The 9130-nt window shown below is 32.0% G+C and overlaps 1 protein-coding gene across 1 annotated transcript in view; it reads right to left on the bottom strand.

Moving 5' to 3' along the window:
- The window catches only part of LOC120767751, a 163873-nt gene extending 155388 nt beyond the window's left edge, over positions 1-8485 (bottom strand). The window contains exon 1 of the mRNA XM_040093965.1: positions 7675-8485. The gene's annotated coding sequence lies outside the window, so the exon portion shown is untranslated. The remainder of the gene's footprint in view (positions 1-7674) is intronic.
- Positions 8486-9130: the final 645 nt, after the last annotated feature.

Below are 9130 nucleotides of genomic sequence, written 5' to 3' on the forward strand. Positions count from 1 at the left end.
TTGTTCTTGGAAAAGTGTTTTAGCAAGAAGTTATTTCTCAAGGATTTAATACGAAGCAAAACTCGTCAAATATCGTGTTATGGTGGAAGTTTGTGGCGAAGATGCTCACATTTAAAAAAAGTGATTTTGGCTTGGAAGACGAAAAACAATCTGGGTGACCAGAACAATTTGAAGGTGAGGATGCTGAAGCATTACTCGATGAATATTGTTTCCAAACAGCAGAAAATCTAGCAGAATCATTGGAAGACACTGAATCAGCAATTTCAAAACGTATAAAAGCAGGCAGATACAAAAAAGTAACAAAATTGGATAATTGGTAAGAATTGAAGCCAATAGACGTTGAAAGACGATTTTGCGTATCAGAGAGCTGCTTGAATGCTTCAAAAAAAAGCATCCCAATTGAATTGGGAATGGTGATAAACAATTAAACCATTAGGACAACACAAAATGAAAAAAAGTCATAACATATAAGCATTATATCTCTCCAACCAGCCAAATCAATGGTGAAGCCGGATAATTAAGATGTATGTTGATGTGCTGTGAAGCAGAAGACCGTGCTGTATTTTGAGCATCTCAACCCAGCTGAAACCAATAATACGGAATGCTACCAACAACAATTTATCAAATTGCGTCAAGTAATTGCCTATAAGCCCTCGCAATTGACGACAAGATACGAGCAAATAATTTTCCTCCATGACGACGCTCGACCTAACGTTGCAAGACCGAAATTTAATTTAATTTTGAAAACAATGGTTGGGAAGTTTTGCCTTATCCAGCTTATAGTTCAGACCTTGCCTCTTCTGACTATCATTTCTTCCTGTCGATGCAGAACATCGTCAGCACAGGGTATCAAACATTAGCTTGATTCTGTTTGATTAAATCCTGTAATGGATTGCAAGAAAAAGAAAACTTAATGCAGTCTCCTTGCAACGCTGACGGATTGAAGTGGTTTTTGCAAATAAGTAATAAAAATTATAAATAAGGAAAGCTGAACTTTACAGAGTATAAGTGCTTTGTATTGTGTTTTTGAATAGACGGATTTACTTAACATTACAGGCGCTAGGACAAAGTAAATAATTATAAAGATTTGTAGGGATTTAGCTTTGCTACATTAGTCCAAAATGATAGAAGATCGCAAAACTATATACTATATATATAACTTCATCAAAAACTTCAAAATTGAGTGTTTTTTATTACTCACGAACTAGAACCAACATAAACCAGATGAAAACCCTCGCCACGTTTAAAACACACAACAAAAGTTAAGCGAAAATATTCGTAAACTTTCTGAAAAGAACTGCTGTTAAAGAAAATAAATCCAAGCAGACCAAATTACCGTTAAAAGAAATTCAAAAACCATTAGACAGCACGAAGAGCAAATCAAATCATCAATAAATTTCATGCTAACTGACTGCAATCAAGACGAAAAGTACGGAATTTCAACTGTTTTATAGGAAAAATCTGTTTTCATAACAACAACAAGAAATAAGCAAACAAACAGTAAATTAAAAGCAACAAGAATATGTACTCCAACAAAGCAGCGAACGTCAAATGCCACACATAGTAAATGCCAAGCATACCAGAAGTGATTGGAGCTGCAGAGAGCAAGTGAAAAAAATTGTGTATGTATTTAAAAAATGAAAAAAAAATATATGAAAAAATTTTTACTATGGCTACACCAAAGCTATAATACCATTCACAGTTGGATTTCTTAAAGCTGAAAAGGGTATAAAAACTTCTTTTTCTTGCTTTTGATGGGTCAGTTTGTATAGTAGCTATTTGTTATAATGATCAGATTCAAACAATTTTTTCGGAGCATGTACCGTTGACTTTGGTAATAACTCAGGCGAAATCTTGTGAAGATATCTCGTCAAATAAAAAAGTTTTTCATACAAGAACTTTACTTTGATCATCCAGTTTGTATGGCAGCTATATCTCATAACGTTTCGATATGGGCTATTCCGACAAGTGAGTGTTTTCATGGCGAGAAATGAACATATGCAAAATTTCAGAGCGATAACTTAAAAACTGAGAGACTAGTTCACATTTACATAATCGGACTGCCAACCGGACTTGGTGAAATCGACTCAAATCGTTATCCTGATCATTTATTTATATAGTCTGCAGGGTCTCTGACGTTTCCTTCTATATATTACGATTTTCTTAACAAACTTAATTTATGTACACTGTTCAGGGTATAATAAAAAAATCGCAGCAGGGTCTAGGGAAAAAGCAATAAACACCCAAAAGAGGGACTCTTATAATTTGCGGCGTAAGCAGCAAGTGTCGGCAAACTTGTGGCAGCCACATGGCCAACTTCGCTATAGTACCATGCATTGCTTGCCACACGCGCTTTACTATCACTTGTCGTCACTGCGACCGAATAATCGACATTAGAAGATCAAAGCGTTGAGTGCCATATGCCAACGCCAGGCAACGTCAAGCGCACGGCGAAGACGGAAATGTGAAGAATTTTAATTGTCAAACATAATTTTTCACATAATTACCTGCTCATAATTTTTTCACCAATAAACTTGAAATGTTAACGCGCTTTGCTTTGCTGCGCCGTGGCAGCAAGTAAGGGAAAGAATGTGAGCGGAGAAGAAAAAATTAATAAATAAATTTCACGCGGCAGCGCGCGGCACATAGACAATTTTCGGTTACACAGCAGCCGCGATAAGATTGGGTACATTCGATAAAGCAAGTAGAGGCAAGCGCTGCGTAAAGCGGCAACAAAACACAAATAAAGTGAAGGCAAATGAAGCGCAAAACAAAGTGAAATTAAATGAAATCAAATGTGCGCCCATTTCGGCTCAGATATATGTATTTATGCGGCAAGGTGAATGGTAGACACAGTGGACACATAAAGAAATTAATGCGCTTGCTGCAGCCTCGGCCACGGTGTGCTGGGTGCAGGGAGCGCCACGGCGGCATTTATGATGCCTTTGTAATTTCGCTTAATTTGTGCGCTGCGGCCGATCAGATAAAACTGGCATACGCAGGCATAATTTAGTACGGTGTTTTGTTGGTGCTGCTTTTTTTCTGCTATCTATCATTCTTTCATCATTAAGCAGGTCAGTGCGCTGCGTCAGTGCGTAGACTCGGACGTTTAGTCAACAAATCTTAAATGTACATCTGCCGTAGATTTTCCGCTTAGACAGTCAGCAGTGTCATGTACATGCATAATTTTTATTTTAAATGCTTTTTTAGATAATTTGCTGAAGATAGTGTTGGTGAAGTGTTTGTGCAAGAGAGAGTTTTTTGCAGGATTAAATAAGAACTGCATTGAGTGGAAGAAATAGGTTTTTTGTGCGAATCTAATTGTGCAGAAATGTTGCAGTTGTATGAGAATATCTTTCTTTGATATAAAAAGGCAACAAAAATAGTAATTGAAGCACATTTTGTACGCCTGTTGAATGTATTTTAAGTTGTTGGTGCTCTTTTGATGCAGGTATTCGAGCAGCTTAGAAATTTGAAAAAAAAAAATTGTTTAGGTTTTGAAAAATTTCACTTTTAAAGGACTTTAGAAAATATAGATAATTTTCAAATTTAAAATTGTTTTACTGTCAATGCAACTCGGCCGATTTTCTCTTAATATTTTTCAGAAAAAATATTTTTTTTTATGCATTTGTTATCATATCTCAAGTTCAAATCAATCAGTTTACTTTTAATTTGACAAGATATTCTCTACACACCACTTTAGGACACAGTAGACTTTAGGTCGCGGTGCAATCCTCATTTATTTATCTTACGCACCACTCTATGATATTAGCCAACAAAGAATAAATGTTTTGTACTAAAATTGTAAAATTTTTAAAATATTAGAGAAAATAAAAAAAGTAGTGCATCATCTACTTTTATTAGGAGTAGCCATCTTGATAAAAACAACTTTCGGTTGTTGTTTGTACGATAGTGATGTTTGTATTCTTCACTCTCTAGAACTTGGCTTTTTTCCTTTTAGCTCAGCACGTAAGTACATGTTTATTAATTTTGTTTTTATTTACTCTTGAAAGATGTATAAATAAAAAAAAGTCATAATATTTTTTATCAATTGCGAAAAAGTGAACGAAATTTGGGCGTCTAGAGTATTATTATACTCTCGCAACAATGTTGCTAACGAGAGTATTATAGTTTTGTTCACATAACGGTTGTTTGTAAGTCCTAAAACTAAAAGAGTCAGATATAGCGTTATATATACCAAAGTGATCAGGGCGACGAGTAGAGTCGAAAGCAAGCCGTCCGTGCAAGCTGTAACTTGAGTAAAAATTGAGATATCATGATGAAACTTGGTACACGTATTCCTTGGCTCCATAAGAAGTTCGAAGATGGGCAAAATCGGCTCACTGCCACGCCCACAAAATGGCGGAAACCGAAAACCTATAAAGTGTCATAACTAAGCCATAAATAAAGATAAAGAATAAAATGAAATTTGGCACAAAGGATCGCATTAGGGAGGGGCATATTTGGACGCAATTGTTTTGGAAAAGTGGGCGTGGCCCCGCCCCCTACTAAGTTTTTTGTACATATCTCGGAAACTACTATAGCTATGTCAACCAAACTCTACAGAGTTGTTTCCTTGAAGCATTTCCATGTACAGTTTAAAAATGGAAGAAATCGGATAATAACCACGCCCACCTCCCATACAAAGGTTATGTTGAAAATCACTAAAAGTGCGTTAACCGAAAAATAAAAAACGCCAGAAACACTTAATTTTACGGGAGAAATGGCAGAAGAAAGCTGCACCCAGGCTTTTTTTAAAAATTGAAAATGGGCGTGGCGCCGCCCACTTATGGACCAAGAACCATATCTCAGAAATTAATATACCGATTTCAATGAAATTCGGTATATAACATTTTCTTAACACCCTGATTACATGTACGAAATATGGGTGAAATCGGTTCACAACCACGCCTTCTTCCAATATAAAGCTATTTTGAATTCCATCTGATGCCTTCTCTGTATAATACGAGTATAAACATTAGGAACCAATGATGATAGCGGAATAAAACTTTACAAAAATACGGTATTTGAAAAATATGTAAATGACGTATTATGAAATCTCGATTATCACTTTACCATGCGAGAGTATAAAATGTTCGGTGACACCCGAACTTAGCCCTTCCTTACTTGTTTTTAATATGAAGTAGCTATAAACAGAAGCTGAATTAAAAAAATAAAAAAACAGATTGATCAAAGAAAAAAATAATGATACTTTGAGAGTATTGGCTAATTTAAAAGATCGCTGGGTTTGAGGCGTTTGAGTCGCTTGGTAGTCAACCTCTAGAAGTTAAGATGGCTACTTCTTCGTTAAAATGCTGCAGCAATCTTGCGCTATATGGGAGTTTACGCCTAGATCATGACAATTTGTTTAAAATACATTTTTTTACAAATTGTACTGTATCAATATTGTTGCTAGAAACTTTTCTAAATTACTTAATTTCGCAAAAATTTCAATGAAAACTACTATTTTTCACTAGATTTGTGTTTACCATCAGATATTCCCATTTCATTTCAAACTTTAAAATTAATTATAATTTAAGTAACAAGAATTGTTTTCTATTTTTATGTATTCTAAGATTATGTGATGCCAAAGTTTGTAACTTTGTTTTGAAATATTAATTTGATTGTTGGATTGGATTTTAATTGCTATTTCTAGCTTTAAGAACTAAATGGTTTCTCAATAGTATTTCTCAGAACGCTGTTTTCGGAGACGGTGAGGAAGTTTTTCCGAAACAGCAGAACCTAGCGATTCGAAATCTATCAAATAATATTAAAATAAATTAAATTTTTGATAATAATTTCAAATTTTTAATAATAATTTCGAATTTTTAGTCCACTTTGTAATGTAGTTTTTGTAGGAAAAACCTAAGGTCCGCCTGGATTGAGGGTATCCCAAAATTTTCGAATTCGAATTCCCGAACATTTAACTACTTAAATTCTTAAAATGTATATTTTTTATTTTTTTATTAACTACCATAAAATGTAACTTAAAAAAAAAATAAACAAACCACGCGTCTTTCTGGCTTTTATGTGAATATAACCTTTCGAGATACACTTAAAATTTTGTTAGACCATTTCGTTTCTAGTCTAGATCACTTTTCGCTCTTTAAGATATTTTAATTTTTTATGTGTAATTATCATTTTACTTCCTTTGTGTATCAATCATTTTCGAGATTGAGTTGATTCCCAACAAAATATATTTTTCTTATTCACATTAAAAAAATATCTGAAGTTAGTTTTTATTATTTTTTTGTTTTAAGAATTTTCGATTCATTATGTATGTACATACATGTCTGAATTATTTTGAAGATGCTTCAGGTACCTTTCATTTATTATATTTGTATTATTTTTTGTAATTTAATGGTAAACTTGGAAAAATAAAATTATTCAATTTCTTGCCAGAATTTTCCTTTTTCTATGTTAGAATAAGAATCTCAATAATGGATATTTTATAAGGCATTCTAGACATTACGTTCAGAAAGCAAAAATATTTGAATATACGAATATTGAATCGGATTTTTATTTGGAATCTCACAAAATTTCATTATCGACATTTTATTCGAAAAATTTTTAAGCCAATTGTATGGAGCAGTATTTTTTATATTTAAATTCAGTCTATGACTTTAAAAGTAACCAATGAAGGTAGAGAAGAGAAAACAACTTTGTAAAGAACTCAATCTCAATACTTTATATTTAATTTATTTTAATATTAAATTTAAAATTTTTCACTCTCATTAAAAACAAGCAAAAAGGTTGAGTTCTTTACAAAGGGAATAGTTGAAGAAAATAACTTTGTGAACGACTCATTAAATGTTCTGAAATGAGAGCGAAAAAAATATTTTTTTTCTTATAAAAAACTTACTACAATTTCATATAAAAGTTTTTTATGGGTTTTGTTTCTCTTTTTAGTTTCACTCAAATTTTATTACTCAGTACTAATCTTTCATTTTTTTCTAAATTAAAAAATGTTTATATGTAACAAATGATATTTTTTGGAAAATTTTGTATTATTTCTTATAATTCAGTTTGAATTAGATTACAGAACAAGGTCAACCAAAACGTTTATCACTGTTTAATTAACACACAAAATATATTTTCGATCATTGGTTCCGAATATCTTGTAAAATACCCATATTAACATATTGAGCTTTATGTCACGAAAATTCACTAATTGCCTGAATTTATTGGGTAGTTTGTAATGCCTCATAAAAATTCAAAAATGTACAATTTATTAGGTATATTGGCAAATTAGCGAAGAAATAATGAAGACGTCCTAAATGTGGTAAGGTCAGAAAAATATTGAAAAAAATATAATAAATTGGTTTCACATATTTAATTAGCGTAAAATCAGACCCGTGTTTGCAATATTTTAAAATATAAATTTGAAATTTATTAGCCAATAAATACACAATTACACACAAGCGAGCCAAACGCAATTTCATTAACTTCTGTAAAACGTTACACATACATATGTATATCTGTATGTCCACCAAATAATTATTTATGCACCAATAAAAAGCAAACCAGCGCACTTTCATAATTTTTAAGACCAATGCTAACACTTTTCATAAACGTGGGCTGCCATCCAGCAACCTTTTTTTAATTAATTAATACTATTTAGCTAAATTTGAAGTGTGCTAGTGGGTGAGCGCTTCAAACAAAAACGAAACTCACCTGTATCGCTTTGTTGTTGTTCTTTTTGTGGCAAACCGAATCATTTGCACCAACACCAAACGTTATTAAATCTGTTAAATCCACACGCTTGCACTTTGCAACAGTTGAAGTGTAAAAATCTATTAAAAATGCATGCGGTGCAAAAGTTTTACACAAACAACAGAAATAACACACACTTATTTATTTATTTTTTTGTAAAAATATAACACGCTCGCTTGTTTAACTTTTCGTAGGCAGCTGGTAAATTAAAAATGAAGCAATTTCACAGTTGCACGGTGTGGTGGTTACAACGCTTGCGGTGGCTTGTGGTGTGCGGCTTTAAGTTGGCTTTAATTGCTTAAACACGTAAATCTACAACAAGCTCAAACAAATTGCTATGTACACACACTTTTATGAGCTGCTGTAAAGTGCGGAGTTTGCTTTGGAAATATTTTTTTTTGCTTTTATAAGCGTTTCGTTGAATTAGTTGGGTTGTAATTGGTGTTGTAAGCTTTCTGTGTGCGAATTAAAGCCGCAAAAAATTTTACTTTAGTTTGAAAATAAATGCAATAATTTTTCTCACAGCTGCTGTGTTATATAAAGCGCAGTAAATTTTTTTGAATATTTTTTTTATTTATTTTTTTATTTGTTTTGCTGCGCAGATTGCTTGCTATTAGGTGAGTTTTTAAAACTATTGTTATTTATTAATATTATTTTTATGTTTTGTAATTTTTTTTTTGTTACACTTGTTCGAAAAATCTATATTTTTCCTTTGGTTTTAACTTCTATGCTTTTATTAATATTTTTTGTATGATATGTTGTTGTAAATATATTACAGACTCAGTTCATATTTTCTTAATTTTTATTTCGGTAATATTTTTCAGCTTTATTGCTAATATTTTTGAAATTTTTTTCTTACTGTTTCGACTTCACTGCTGATTTTTCTTCAATTTTGTTTCCTCCTTCTGTTTCGATAATATTTTTCTCTAACACTCACAACATCTTTCAAATATTTGCGTTACAGAAATTATTTTCGTGGGTAACTAAGTCGTGTTTTAGACAAATTTACTTCAAAACTCAAATTCATCACAGAAAGTACTTGTAATTAATATGTAATGATAACAATATATAATGATTACAGCATGTAATGATTACCAAATATAATGATTACAATAAATCAAAATATTTTTTTTTTTTTGAGTTTCACGCACGGATTTGCATTATCTGTTGATATTGGTTAAAATAATTTACCGTTTCTTTTGTCTAACTGTAAATTGTTTTTCGTAGTAGCTTTAATGCATTATAGTTTTAATTACACACTTCAAATTTTATAACAATAAAATTATTTTTTTATGCACAGCAATAATTATTTTTTCACGAAAAATTTTTTCGTATATTCACTTCGTGACTCCCGCAAAGCCTTTTGACTTTCAAAACGCCAGTTGTTTTTCAAAAAACGCTATTATCCAACGCATTT

The sequence above is a fragment of the Bactrocera tryoni genome, chromosome 2, assembly GCF_016617805.1.
Source record: "Bactrocera tryoni isolate S06 chromosome 2, CSIRO_BtryS06_freeze2, whole genome shotgun sequence".
Lineage (NCBI taxonomy): Eukaryota > Metazoa > Arthropoda > Insecta > Diptera > Tephritidae > Bactrocera > Bactrocera tryoni.